The sequence below is a fragment of the Tenrec ecaudatus genome, chromosome 4 (genome assembly GCF_050624435.1).
Source record: "Tenrec ecaudatus isolate mTenEca1 chromosome 4, mTenEca1.hap1, whole genome shotgun sequence".
Classification (NCBI taxonomy): Eukaryota; Metazoa; Chordata; class Mammalia; order Afrosoricida; family Tenrecidae; genus Tenrec; species Tenrec ecaudatus.
In genome coordinates, this window is record NC_134533.1 from 77,830,230 (window position 1) to 77,846,103 (window position 15,874).

The window sequence follows — 15,874 nt, forward strand, 5'->3', positions numbered from 1 at the left end:
GAATTGACTGGAGCACAGTGAATTTGGTTTGGTTTTATATTATCCATGAAAGAAAAATAAAAGCAAATCATTTGCCTGATGACCTCTATAAGCCATGTCAGGGATAAACTAAAGCTTTTGTTTCTTTAGTTGTTATTTTTATCTTTTATACAGGAAAAATCAATGGCTGGACAATGCTTTTGAGTCCCTGGAGAATGTTGAATGTTTGATAAAATCAACACATAATGGATAGGTTTAGAAATGTGAATTGTGGTGTGAAGGAGGATCCAGCCAGAAGAAGACTTAACTCACTGATGTTAGGTACGCTAAAGCAGTGTGTGTGTGTGTGTGTGTGTGTGTGTGTGTGTGTGTGTGTGTGAGTGTTGGGAGGGAGGGCAGGGGACATGAGAGGTAAATTAGTTCATAGGTTGTCAGCAATGGCATTTTAGAAAAATCCAGAGAGGGAAAACAATGGTGGCAGTGATATCTGGAGAGTGACCAAGATGAGAAAAAGTGAACCTCGGGGCTCTGAGTCTTGCCTAAAGGTGCTCTTCTATAGGCCAAGCACCTCATGCCGTGCACCCCACCTTCCTCAAAGAACAGTGCTATCATTGGTGGGCAAGTGTAACGGTACAGACTGATGTGATTTCTAAAACTTAGAAGCACAGTGAACTGAGATATAGCTTTTACCAGAATAAATGCCCCCCATACTCTTCCTTGAGATAATTTTCTTTACACAAAGTTAGAAACACATCCTGAGTGAAGGAGCTCCTATTAAAAACTGGACAGTCAACACCTTTATTGCCCCTCTGTAAAGTTTAACAGAAACTAAAACCTTCACAATGGACAGTATTGGAATTGACTATACTTTAAAATTAACGTAATGTGGACTGAGACTTTGTCTGAGTGTAATGAAAAGAGCGTGCAGCGTTCTCTGATGCCAGGCCCTAGACGCTCTCCAGTTGACTAGAAGGACTAGGGTCTGCAAAATGATGGTGACAAATAGACCAGTAGGTGTTGACAACTTCTCAAAGTAGTTTCTTTTCACTTTCTATTTTAGTGGTTCAAATTTAGGGGGAGTTGTTGGTGGTAGTTTATGTGTTAGAAGAGACTAATTTATTCACGTGGTCATACAAAAATGAAACTATGACTATTACAATAGGTTCATTATTGCTCCTAAGGTAGGCCTTGTAATTATATTCTGTCTCTTGTTGAAAGGGGCAATAGCCAACAGAACATAAGGAAGGATTGTATTACAATGTCTGTGATGACCCATAACTTCTTTTCAAATTCAGTTAGCATTAACTCAGTCATGTCACCAGGCTAGCTTCAAGGAAAAATGGAAAATAAAATTTGACTGTGTCATCAGTGAGAAGAAAGGATTTGGGCAACATTATTTGCTGCTACACTGTGTTAGGCTGACTTGTCTAGAGAAACAAATCTAGTTACCCTCATCTATTTTAAGAAAGAGCTTTATATCAAGAATTATATATGAAGAAGGCATCCTAGCCCAGTCCAACTCCAGTCTTTTAGTCTAACCGCGCCCATAAGTCCCTCTTCAGAAGCACATAACCACATGCAATGATGCTGAACACAGGATGGTCATGGGCTAGTGGGCAGAGTCATGTGGGTCTGGGGTCAGTGGAAACATGGCATCTCATAGGCAGGTCTTGGAACCAGGGGCAAAGTCCCAGAAAGAGGGAAGGCGAAGGGACACAGAGACGGAGGTTCCTAGGTCCTCCTTTAAGAAGGCCACACCCCCAAAGAGGCATCATCAGGCCATGGCCTGACTGACAGCTTAGATTCCACCCCTACATTTTCATAAATTTTCCAGTTAACATAAATTCACCTAACTACCACACACCTAGGCAAAGGGGTTTTATTTATGAAACAAATAATCCTACAGACCACTAATTGAGTTTGAAAATCACTATCTCAACTAGTCCTCAAGCATCGCAGAGGCTTAGAGAGATTATGTTTAAGCCTTTTCCCACCACCTACCACTATGAAATACTTTTTTCTTCCCCAGTAAGGTTTTAAACTGAGCTTTAGTCTACATTGATGAATTGAAGCTCAGAATAAAGAAAACCAAAATCTTCACATCTATACCAATAAGTGATAAGATAAATGAAGAAAAGATTGAATTTCATTTTACTTGGGTGGACAATTCATGCTAAGGGAGTCGCCCTTCAAAGATGGAATGATGCATTGCGTTGCGCAGTTCTACTGCTCAAGATGCTTTACAGTCTTGAAGAGCAAGGATGCTGCTTTCATGACTAGGTTTAGCCTGACTCATATTACGGTACTTTCAATCTGCTTATATGAATGTAAAAGTTGTACACCGAAGAAAAGACTGAAGCAACATTGGTGCATTTGAATGACGGTGTTGGTGAAGCACATGGAAGGTACTCTGGATTTGCAAAAGAACAAACATCAGTCTTCGAAGAAGGACAGCCAGGATGTTCTTTAGAGGCAAGGATGGGGAAATTTACTATGGGTCTGTTGGCAGGAGAGACCAGTCCCTGGAGAAGGACATCATGCTCATCAAAGTAAAAGTGCAACTCCAAAGAGGAAGCCCTCAACACAGTGACTACCACAATGCGATCAAAGACTGCCCCTGGTGCTTCGCTCTGCTGTACACAGGGCGGACGGCACCTAACAGCAGCAACAACAGTGCAGTTTGCTAGAAAAGTCACTGAATGCAGAATACCGTATACCCTCGAGTATAAGCCGACCTGAATATCAGCCTAGGCAACAAATTTTATCACAAAAACTGTACAAAAAAGGTGCTGAAAAACTCAGCTTGTACTTGAGTATTTATGGTAGATTATCTGGGATTGAAGGCCAGTTCTTTTACTTTCCAGCCATATGGCATCCCTAAGCTTTAGTTACGACTCATCAGCAAAATGAAGAAAATAAGATATACGCAGCTGGAAGACTAATCTTAGATGAGAGCTCACATAAAGAAAATTATGCATTTTATCACATCTGATCATTTGTGGATTATTTGGTCCCTAAAAGAATGTAGGAGGAGAATGTAATTTGAGGCTTGATTTTTAAAGGGTTGTTCAATGTTTCCAATGTCTTTGCTTTCTTCCCACCCACTCATATTACTAGCTCACTGAGTTATACTTGACATGCAATAATACGCACCAATTTTAAGTGTGTAATTCAATGACTATTGGCCAAGTGTATAAGTGGTATAATGAAAATCATAAAACAGAATAATTCTCTTTATTTCCATTACCCACAACTTTCCTTCATGCTCCTTTCAGTCAATACCATTTCCTTCTACCCCTGGACCTGATAGATTACTGTGTTTCTGTTTGATGGGATACAAAACACTCCTGGAAATAAATAGTGGTGATGTTAGCACACAAAGCAAATGTAATTAACGTGCTTGAATTGTATACTTAAAAATGGCCACATTTTTGTTATGTATAATAAAAACTTTAAAATAAAAATTCATAGATCTGACTGCCAGCACTGTAATTTTTCCTTGCATGGAATTTTACAGAAATGGTACCCTAAAGTTGGCTTTGTGCTTGGCTTCTTTCATTGAATATAATGCTTTTGAGATTTAACTGCATTTCATATATATCAATAAGTCATTGCCAAATAGTATTCTATTGATAGATATTCCAATTTATTTATCCACCCTATTTAACATGTGGTTGATATTTGTGTTATTTATGTTTGTGACTAATCTGAAAAAGTATATGATGAATATTTCAGTTCAAATGTTTGTGTGGACTATTTTTATTTATTTGGGGTACATAACTCTCTACAATGACACAGAAGAGTCTGCTCTGTGTTGTTTTGATTGTCACTAATGTATATATGTTAATAACTGGCTTCTATTATAACTCCACATCAGTATGGAAATCTTGCACATAAAAGCAAATACATGTTAATTAATAAAATGTCATAAACCCTCATTTAATACTTTGATTGCTTGATACAGTAATCTCTCAACCCTGGTCAGTGTGAATTTGACAGAAATATGACAATATAATAACTAACTCTAGTTAGGTTTCTGTTATGTATATAACAACATGTTGAAGTCGTAACAAAAACATAACAATGACGGCAACTACAAAGCAGTAAGTACTTAAGCCTGAACAAGCCTGCCACTGAGAAATGCTTTTAATTTTTTTTCAGTCACGTCCAATCTGAGAGGTGAGGTCACTGAGTTTGTCTAAGGGCACGTTTCAAATGATAGTTACAGGACTCAAAATAATATCTACTAGATTTTCAGTCCCTCCCATTTCCCATGAATCTATTTTTATTTATTTTCCCTTTTTATTTATATATACATTTTTTAATTTATTGTGGTAAAAATAATTGCAAGGAATAATTGCAAATAAAAGTTGGCCCTTTTTAAGTGCACAATTCAATGGATGTACATAACTATTATTGGTAGAAGATTTCTTTTATCACTCCAAACATACATGGAGTCGTTGGGATAAGAAAAGTCTTCAGACAACTGGAAATTGTCTACCTTTCTCGTAGAGAAGACTTTTCTGGGAGCCTCGTGCCTATCCTCTCCTCCCCAGGCATCCGGCTGTGACAGGGATGCAGAGAAAATGGGGCCCAGCATCGTTTGCTGCGTTACATATGGCCTACTCAGACCTTTGAAAGTAATAAAAATAGCCCTTAAAAATAAATGCAAAATGGTCCAGATCTTCCTAACCAAATGATTGGTTGTTTTTCCTTTCAGAACACCATCCAAGCTGACTTTAAAAGATGTAGCATCCAGGATCTAGGTAATAATGGAACAGCTAATATTGATAGCATGTATTCTTTAAAAAAAAACTTATTTTTTTCACTAAAACACTGACATAGATCAGTTCTTCTGTTGGCAGCTTGCCTAGAGCTGGGGCTGGCGCTTTGCTGATACAAAGTACTCTGGTGAGTAGTCAACATGTCATTTCCTCTTTCATTTGGTTGGTCAACACCATTCCAGAATGACTTTTTCTGAAAGACTTTGTTTCAGGAGCCTAGGATGGAAGGACAGTTCACAGGCAGAATATAAACTGTCATCAATTGGGAGAACGAACCTCAGAACAGAGACACTTGCTGACTACATGGTTTGTCCAGATCTAAATTAAACTCCACTGTGAATCAAACTACATCTTGGCCTAATATCTCTCTTTCTGCACCCCTAAAAAGATAATTCAGTTTCTTGTAAAAGTTTAAGTGCTTATAACCCCAAAGGGTTTTTTAGCCTATGGGATTATATGGGGCTGGGGAACTTGTATATTACAGGTGTTTGTGGAGAGTGGGTGTTTGATTGGCCTGGTCTACATGTTCGGAGACATGGTTGTTGTTAAGTGCCATTGAGTCAGTTGCATCTCATAGGTGCCCCATCAACAGCAGAACGAACACCACCAGGCTTGCCTCGTTCTTATATTTGCTCTTACTTTTGAAGCCATAGTTGCAGGCACTGTGAGTCTGTCTCATTGAAGGGATTCATCTTTCCTGCAGTCCCTCCCAGAATGTTAGGAAATGCTGTGAGTCACTGTAATGTAAGCCCTCTCCTTGTAACTTTTAGTCATCTTTGTAAGCCTGTGAGTATATAGCCCCTTGTTTATTGCATGTAATGAAAATCTCACTTTAAAAAGAATCTGAACATTATAGTATCCTACCCAGGCAGAACTGTCTCTCCTGATTTGTGAATCTCTCTACCTATCAGAAAACTAAAACTCTTTGCTCTTACTTCTAACAGATTGTAATACTGGTACTTCACTACTATACCCAATTTAATCAATTAAAATTAATTCAGCTTTGAATAAGTCTATATATTTTTTCACTACATTATTCTTACTATGCAGGGTGGTGTTCATTTGAGTGTTACTTGAGACAACAGTTGGGTTTGGAATAATTTTCTGACTAGTTAATAAATCAACATTTCCCCCCTCTCCATATAGTTCCCTATCAGCCAGAGAAATAATGATCAGAGTAACAGAACCTCCTTAAAATATCTACTGTGTGATTCAGTGATTACTTTTGCAACCCATCTGGCAAATATTGAAGGAAAACATGTTGAGGTGGAGGATGACAAACCCATCCTTGTGATTGCTTAAGTTCCCATGGGAAACCCATAAAGTATTTACACGTTGGTGAATATGTGAGACTGAGGAGAACATGCAGGAAAGAAATGCAAAGAATGAGGAGGCAAAAGTTCTAGTCCATTGTTAAAGTCTACCCCCAACCCCCAAACAAAACCCAAACAGAACCAACAATGCATTGCAGTGAGTTGATTCTGGCTCATAGCCACCTGTAGGGTCCAGTCAAACTACCTCATAGGATTTTCTAAGCTATAAACCTTCTAAAAATTGTATACTTTTCTCCCATGGAACAAGACTGATTTAGAATCAGTAGCGTTTCTATAAGCAGTGGAGGGCCTTTAACCACTGTACAACAAAGGCCTTTTTTGAGGCTCAGAGAAGGGGAAGATTGCCCAAGGGGGTGACATGGAAGGAATGAGGCTTCATGAGAACAAAGCAGAGATCTAGAAGACTTTGTCTCTTCCCACAGATGTAGTCAGTCTGATTTCTGTGTATGTCAAGAGAGTGCGGCAGTTCCTCAAAGGCAGTTCAGAAGATGCTTCTGGAAAGGAAGTACAAGCCCATGGCCTTCTGTATTTTGTAGAATGGTGTGCTAGTCCAGGTGGACTAAGGAAACAAATTCATAGACACTCACATGTATAAAAGAAAGAGCTTTATATACAAGAGCAGTTGAATATTGAGAAATCATCCCAGTCTAGTCCAGATCAAGTCCATAAGTCTGATATTAGCCAATATGTCTGTTAATCTATAAAGTCCTCTTCAGACTCACACAACACATGCAATGACACTGAGCACAGGAAGATCACAGACCAGTGGGTGGGAAGACTTGTGGATCCAGTGGTGGTGTAAGCATCTCAGTGCCAGCAGTGTCTCCATGTGGCTTCTCCAGCTCAGGGCACTAGTGCAGTTCCATGTGTCTTGTTGCCTGCAATGTCTCCCAGTGAGTGAGCAGAGAGAGAGTATCTCCCGCCTCCAAGGAAGACTACAGGAGTTTCCAGAATCCTCAGGAGAAGGCCATGGCCACAGAGAGGCCTCATGGGCTATGACACTATTGACAGACTAGCTTCCACCCCTTCACTCTTAATCCTCTCAAGTCCCAAATTGACACCAGATTATGTAACTATGACAGATGGAACTCAGAACGGTGCTATTTTTGTGAGGCTTTTGTTCCATTGAGACGAAAAAAAAAGTAGCCTTGAAAGGATCATTGGGAAACACCATAGGGAACCTATAATTGGATAAACATTCACATTTTTAAAGATATTGGTGGCAGCTGGTTGAGCAGTCTTTTCTTCTACTCTCCAATTTAGATGAAAGTGCTGCCAACAATCCCTTGCCAACAGAGGGACTAATTTGGAAGCTCTCCTCATAGAAGAGCCTTCGTTGGGGGCAACAGTGAAGAAAAGAGCATCTAGCCTATCTGACAAAGAAATTCACCTTCCTGACTTGATCCAGCTCCTCCCTCGTCTCTTTTCAGCAAATATCAAATTTGCTGGAAACAGATTATGTATATAATGGATTAGACTGGGCATTTTGGACAAAATATAAATGAAATGCAATCTCTGCCAATGGAAATTTTACAATCTGGTGAGAAATGGAGCCAAGCCAACTTAAGGACACAAGAACAAAAAAGAATACTTAACACCATGTCTGCATAAAAGTTTCTTACATTTTCTGGAAATGGAGAGTTTATTTCACTGGCAATCTACTATAATTCATTTTATAGGCTTAGAAAGTATTATTATCTCTATATTACAGGTGAGATAATTAAGGAAAAGAGAATTTAAGGTATTTGCCTGGGATAACAAACGGTGCGGATAAAGCGATGAGTCTATAAAATGCTTTAACCAACTACACATCACAGAACTTCCTACACGTTCCCATCTGGCCATGCTCCAGTTTTACACGAAAAAAAAGCATGATGAAACAGGGCACACAATTTAAGCAGGAATCAACTATTCAACTCAGACTCTGATAGAGAGAGATAGAGACAAAGAGACAACTAGAGTGAGATTCAGAAACTGCCTCAGAATGAGAGAGAGAGAGAGGGAGAAGAGAGAGGAGGAGGAGGCGAAAAGGATACAAGAAAAAGAAGAAAAGAGCTAGAAGGAGATAAAATGAGAATAAACAAAGAATGAGTGAAAGAGCAAAGCAGTCTCAACAATACTGCTTTCCTGAGGTACAGACAAGCTTCCATTCCAGTCAATAATATCCTAAAACATTTCCCCCAAACTCTAAAAGATAAAAGAAAACCATTACTTAGAGGAACTTCTTCAATGTGTGAATAAAATCTGTACAGTTAATAATATATAAGAAAAGAAATCATTTTCAGAAATCAAGAAAGTCAGAGAAATAAATTAAAGCCTGCAGGAAAAATAGAACCAAAGATAAAAAGCAGACCATCCAATTATTAACTGAGAAGTCTTGAAACAAGCTCTGAGTGATGTTTATAGACTTGTTTGCTGTGAAATGAGGAGCGGTATTGTTATGGCATGCACGGGTGTGGCGTGACTCCATGCGCGCATGAACCTAACAATCTTCTATGTAACCGATATTTCAGCTTCGCAAAACGTCATCAGGAACCATTGTGTGTAGAGTAGGATATATGCACCGAAGCCTAGACTTCATTTTTCTACTCACATATTTGGGAAAATAATTTATCTTCTACAGGTCACAGGGCTTAGGGTCCTCAATAATAAAATTGTAGCAGTTAATTTATCTCCCCTATTTATTACAGAGGTTTCCTGTGATCAAATATCATAGCATTAATTTAATTTTGCAAGATGGATTCAAGTCTCGTCACAAGAAAGTGGAGATTAAATATGTCCTAAATGGCCGGCTTTCCAAAACTTTAGTCTCAACCACTCCGCTTCCCCTTAGTATGCTCTCCCAAGTCCAATTTTCCGCCATGGCCGCACAGAACTCTCAAGGGGAAAAAGAAGGCCTCGTGTAGTTGGGGGACTAGTAAATCCTAAATCCAAAATGTAGACATTTTCCCAGATGTTTTTATTTCTAAGGTTGTGGAAGCTGGTGATAAAATCAAGTCAGGTGATAAACTACAACACAAGTTTCAGGAAGCAGAGGTTCAGCAGAGAAAAGCCAGAAAGCCAAACTCTCTGCCAAAGTGTCAGATCTGACTCAGAGCCAAACGCAGGATCCACAGGAGATTCTCTCTCGGCGGTCCATGAGGTCCTTTCTCCTTCTTCCTCTCTCTTGGCTCTGCTTTCTTAAGGCCCCTTTTTTTGTTGAACTTCCTCCATCCAGGAGACAGCCTTGACCCCCGAGGAGAAGCAGAAGAGCAGTAACAGCAAACTGAGAGCCAGAGCACGAGGAAGAAAAAAGTGAACTTCCCAACGTAAAATATACATAATATTGACTACTTTGGGGCAAGAGAATGACTTGTAGATGGGTGTTTACCAGGGCATTTAAACGGGGGAGCGGAGTGTTGTATAGCACGGAGCTGGAGCTCAATGTCCTCAGGCTGGGGCTTACACAGGAGCAGTTTGGCCAATGAGCATTTATTTATTGGCTGTCTTAAGAAAATTTTTCTATTTTGTCTGAGCAGAGGCAGAGGCCAGTCAAGCCAAAAGGCTGAGACCCTCAGAGGCCAGCCTTTGGGTTCTACATAAAAGAAACTGTAAAGTTTGAACATCTGTCTCCTGAGAATTTCGTTCCTGTTTTATAACCTGTTAATTTCTCTAATAAACCTCAAAATGTTGAGGTAGGAACCAAACACAATTACGAACCAGTGCTCTCTGTCGCCCCTAAAAAATGTATTCACATTCTGAGCCTTGTAATGTGTGCATGTGACATGATGCTCTCTTTGTAAGTAGGGTGTTCATTGACATGATTAAAACTCAGATGAGCGAAGGCATAATTGTTCTCTTGTTCTTAGGTAGTGCCAAGTCAGTTCGACCCACAGTGGCGCTATGTACAAATGAGCAAAACACAACCTAGTTGTGCTCATGACCACAATTGTGGTTAAGCTGGAGTCCACTTGTAACCACAGCGGCGACCCGTATCCTGTTTCCACCAACCTTCTAATTCAGCAGTGTGATGCCCTTTCCCGGGGACTGGTCTCTCCTGATAACATGTCCAAATAAGTGAGGCAAACTTTTACCATTCACATCTTTACGGAGTATTCTGGCTGTACATCATCTAAGACAGATTTGTTTGTTCTTGCAGTGCTTGGAACCTTAAATACTATTAGCCAAGTTATACCATATTTCAGATGCATGGATCCTTCTGTGGTCTTATTTTATCCTAAATTTTACTGAACCTTAATATAATTGTCAAATGTGATCCCAAGGTACCTAACAGGCAAATGATATGATCATGGAGGAAGATGTTGGAGTAACGTGTCCACAAGTCAAGGGATGACATTGATTTCTGACAGCCGTCGGATCTTAAAGAGAAACATGAAGTATATTCTTCTTCAAGGCCTCAAGTGGGAACAACCACCCACAGAGAGCCTCATAAAAAATTCTAGACGCAAGAACCACTTGAGAGTATTGCTACCTAATTACATACCTCCATTTACTATTTTAAGGGAACAGAGTAGTGGTGTTATGTCCGGGTAGTTCTAGAAAATTAACACACATACTTTCTTTCCTGTTATTTTAGGCGACATGAAAAGATTCTAGCTTTGCCTTCTCTGTTCCTGCATTCTCATGCACATATTAGTAGACACTGAAATAATTGGTCAGCTCAACCTAATGGGTGAATTTAAAGACTATCTGAAGACTAAACTTGATAAACTAATGATCAAAGACAGATAAAACTTGAAAAATATCAACAACAATACATCCAAAGAAATCAAAACATCATTAGGAAACCAAAAGCACTGAAATGGATATCAGAAAAGACCCTGAAACTTATTCTTAAACAGAGAGTATGTAAAGCAAGGGTCCTCAAACTATGGTCCATGGACCACATGCGGCCTGCAGAGGACATTGAACTGGTCCACTGGGTGTTTTTGCCCAGTTTGTTTTTTTTTTTTTACTTCAAAGTAAGATATGTGCAGTGTGCATTGGAATTTGTTCATAGTTTTTTTTTGTAAAGTATGGTCCAGCCCTCCAATGGGTCTGAGGGACGGTGAACTGGCCCCCTGTTTAAAAAGCTTGGGGATCCCTGCTCTGAAGTGAATGGAATAAATGGTTAAGTAAAAGAGCAGAGGAGGTTTCGAAGAGTGGCTTGGAAAACCAAGAGGAGAAAACATTGATAATTTCTCAATCTGAAAGAACTAAAGAAAAGAAGCAAGTCCAGATTAAAACAGCCAAGGAGTCTATGGACAAAACAAAAAGTTGAAGTAAAAATTTTCATTTTATTGTCATCTACAGTAAAAATCTATTGAAGCAACAGTCAATGAATCAAATTATGTACTATATTGAGTATATCTGCTACAAAACATCTCTATACAGTGTTTAAGAGCGAAGGTGACACTTTGGGGACTAAAGCACACCTGGCCCAAGTCCAGAGAAGAAGTGATATGTCTGGATGATGGTACTGAAGAAGAAGATGGAGTGAGCTGCCAGGAGAACAAACGTGTCTCAGAGGTATAGCCAGATGCTGCTAGAAGCAGGTTGTGAGCTGCACTCTCCCCGGGCGTGGGCATGCTATCTAGGAGGAGGCACCAGTCCTTGGAGAAGGCATTGTATTTGGTAAAAATTAAGAGTCAGTGCAAAGAAGGTTGTGCTTCAGCAAGATGGATGTAGTGGCTACAGCAATGGACTGAGACAAAGCAATGTCTTCTATATGGTGCACAGATTCAGTCTGAGAATCCTGGGCATTATCAGTGGAAACACGGTGTCCTTTATTTCCCCAGGTAAATATATACTTTCCAAAGTGGAGTAACATCATTAATTTCTATATTGGCCTCTGTGTTAGTCTGGGTAGACTAGAGAATCAAAATTCATACACACTCATATTTTATGAGAGTTTTATATAAAGGTTAAGTGCACATCAAGAAACCATCCCAACCCAGTGCTGCCCAAGCCCACAAGTCCAACATTAACCCATATGCCCAACACCAATCCACAAAGTCGTCCTCCATCTCACAAAACACATGCCATGATGCCGACTGCAGGATGAAAGCCAAGTCAGTGAATGTGTAAGCATCTCAGTGCTGGCAGGGGTCTCCACACGGCTGCTGCAGCACCCAGGGCTGCATTGGGGTAGGTCCATGCGGCTTCTCCTAAGGGACGTCTTGCAGGAAGTGAGCCTTGCCAACTAAAGCAGGAAACTGGCTAAGGCAGCTGCACCCTGGTCGGACCATCAGAGAATAAGAGAAAAAACAGGCGAGGCTCACTGTGCCATTTATCTCTCTGCCCTTCAATTCATCCCGCGTGTTCATCGGATAAGTTGTCACAATGAACCTTAACTATCACAGCCTCACTTTCCCCAACTATCGTGTTTCTTTTCCTTGCTGCCATCGCAGCTTTAGCTGTCTCGATCACGACACTTCTTGCATAGGTATGCCCCCAAATATGACACAATCCAGTGATAGCAAGCGACATTTATAACTGTTCATTTTCTTTCTGCAACTTACCAGTAGTAATGTGTGCTACAAAAACTGTTACAGAGTTTCATTTTCAGCTGTCTTTCTCATGCCAACTCAAATTTGTCCAAAGTAAAAGTAAAATTAAAATGATAATTATAAAAGTGGTAAGGATAATGAAATTAAAATATAAAAGAAGTATTTGACTTCCATCAGAAAATATTTACTACTGTCATTAGAACAAAATCTGTTCCTAAATCAGACTACTTTCATTTCACTGGAATTATTGTTTACAGCCATTGGACTATGACTTCTTTAATGTCAATGTCTGCATTTTATACAACTTTCAAACATCCCAGTTCTAAATACATTGAGAATAAGGAGCGACTGGGTCAAGCCATGACTTTTTCAATGGTCTCTTATGCAAATGAAAGCGGCCCAATGAACAAGGAGCAGCAGCAAATCAAGATCAATACCCTTCAATTAAGGTGTTGGCAGAGAATATTAAATATATCATACTCAGTGATGATGAAACTCATGAGTATGTGAGGCACATTAACCAAATTTATTTCTAATTAATCTGATTAATTACTGATTAACTACAATTGTCAGCTACAATTGTATCCATGCACGATTAATCCCATACAGAGACCTGCTTCTTATGTCTGCTCTTCAGGGTAGTAAAATGAGTTTAGTCATCACTGAGCATACTGTCCATCCTTCCAGATTTATAAAGTTGACTTAAGCCTGCCTACATTATGTGGTAGGAGCCTGAATGGCTCTGACCCCACCCATCTTGTCAGAACACCTAGTCAACCTTCTTTAATTCTGCTATCATTGTTTTAAATTACCTTTAAAATGAGTGGGTGCAATATGGGCACTTCAAAACAGATTTTATGGCATTTGGTATGCAACTGAAAGTACCCAAAATAAATGTCTAGCTGTAGGAAGTGTCCACATTCCCTTTTCATTTTCTGATTCTTTTTTTTTTCATTTCTCTTCCCCCGTTTCAATAAAGGTAAAACAAACATTTGGCAGAACACAAATCTTATCATCTGTATAACAGCTAAATGAGTGATTTTTTTTAAACCTTCTTTGCATGCCAGGTTTTATGAACACTCTTAGAGGAAACACAGCCAACTTCTCCAGAAGGTGACTCAGTGCCCAAATGCTAATACTATCTACCTCCTGACAAGCAGTTACTACCAGCAGTTACTACCAAAGAGCGATCAACCTGTGCACATCTAAATTCCAATCTGCTCTTTCATTGAAATGAAGTGTCACAGTATTGTAGGATGGATTTATTGAGACTCACATGCAAGCCTTACTCCAATTATCAAGTGGCAGATGGCACCTGAAGGGCTACCAGTAGTCATGCAAAGTGCAGCTTGATAGGAATGCTTTGCGGGATCGCAGAAAGAGGGACTTCTAAAGCACCAGAAAGAATTAATTAATCAAGGTGAAGTTTCACGTCCATTTATGGGGTACTTTGGATACATTCTCAGAAGCGGGCCTCAGGCACGGTATAGTAGAAGGTCCGCAAAAGGAGAAAGATCCATGATGGCCTGGACTGACAGAGTGGCTACCACAAGGAGCTCAAACACCACAGATTATGAGACTCGTACAAGGTTGGGCAGTGCTTTTCCATTTTACATAGGGTCACTATGAGTCAGAATGGCTTTCCAGGCACATAATAATAATCTTCCTTATGAAAGAACACTACCGCATCTGCTATACAGCCTACTGGACAGTCTACAAGCAGTCTTCTGTACAGTCTACTGCATCTCCTATACAGACTCAATGTCGCTCTCACCTTCTAGAGTCAATTCTTCCAGGTTACGACTGTCCCTGTGGGATTCTGAGACTAGAACTCTTTTTATTAGGAAGGAGAATGATGTCTCCTCTTTCTCCTGCAGAACAGCTAGTGCTTTGAGCAGGTGACCGTGCAGTTGGCTAAGCATGTAACCCACTATTCCACAAGAGCGCTGACACAGCGATCAGAGACCCCAAGCTCACTGCCACGTAGTTGATGCCAACTCCTCGTGACCCGCTAGGGTAGAGCAGAACTAGTCTATTGAGTTTCTGCAACAGTCAGTCTTTGCAGGAAGAGAAAACCCTATCTTTCTTCTAGCACACAGTTCCTATAGAATGCGGGCACCAAATTCTTAACTTATTTCTCCATTTCAATTGATTTCAACCACACAAATTATTAAGATAAATATGAGGTTATTACTCATTTTTGAGCATACATAGTTTATCATTTAAATCTTACTAAAACATACCTAGTCTACCATCAGTTTCTCTTAACCAGGACCTCCCCTCTTCCTGAATAGATTATAAGAGAAAGAAAGACAAAAGACAATGAAACTTTATTTCCAAATTGCACTTGGTTCACGTTAGGCCTCTGAAGGCATGACCAAAAGAGAAAATATCACACTTAGAGGCTTGTGCTCTATGTTTAATCCATGGTTTACTTCTAAACGTTGTTAGCACTTACCATAAGTCCTCTTCTTTAGAAATGAGCTGAAGGATGGGGTTGGCTTGCAAATTTGCAATTTATCTATTGGATTATGGATCTGACATTCAACCAATATTGAAATATCAGTATCTTCATATTAACTTTTAAAAATGTATCATATATTTTCATTGGCTTTTGATAAAATTCTAAAGGAATGGTAGGCTGTTTTCTAGAATATATATATAATTTCCCTAGCTTGTGAGCTCCTTAAAAGTGCCCCTCCAGCAAAACGTGCTGCCTGGCACCTATTACACATGAAATTAACATAGTAATGTGCTACTTAACAAATGAATGAGCAAATTAGCTTACAAGCTGGGTGATGTTTCCTTTTTTGAAAAATGTAAGTGCTTTTCATTTTCAAAAACATGTCTGCAATTTGGTGCAAATGAAGACTATAGTCAAGACTGGGGAGATAAAAAGTCTTAAAATCAAATGTATTTCTGGTTGGTAGGTAGATAGGCAGGTAAATAGATCAAGGAGAGCTGATAGATAGATGGCAGGTAGATGATAGATAGATAGATAGATAGATAGATAGATAGATAGATAGATAGATACATACATACATACATACATACATACATACATACATACATACATACATAGGAGATAGATAGGTAGATAGATAGATAGAAGGCTTATTTTAATGAAATCAAAATTCAGTTAAGTGAATGGAGCTCTATACTTAGAAAAATCAGCAGTGTTAATTGTCTTGGTAAAGGCTGTACCAGGCAAGGAGTATCAATGGATGCTAACTCCAGGATACAATTCTTATGAGGATCTGGGTATTTACAAGATCATAGAGAATCTCTC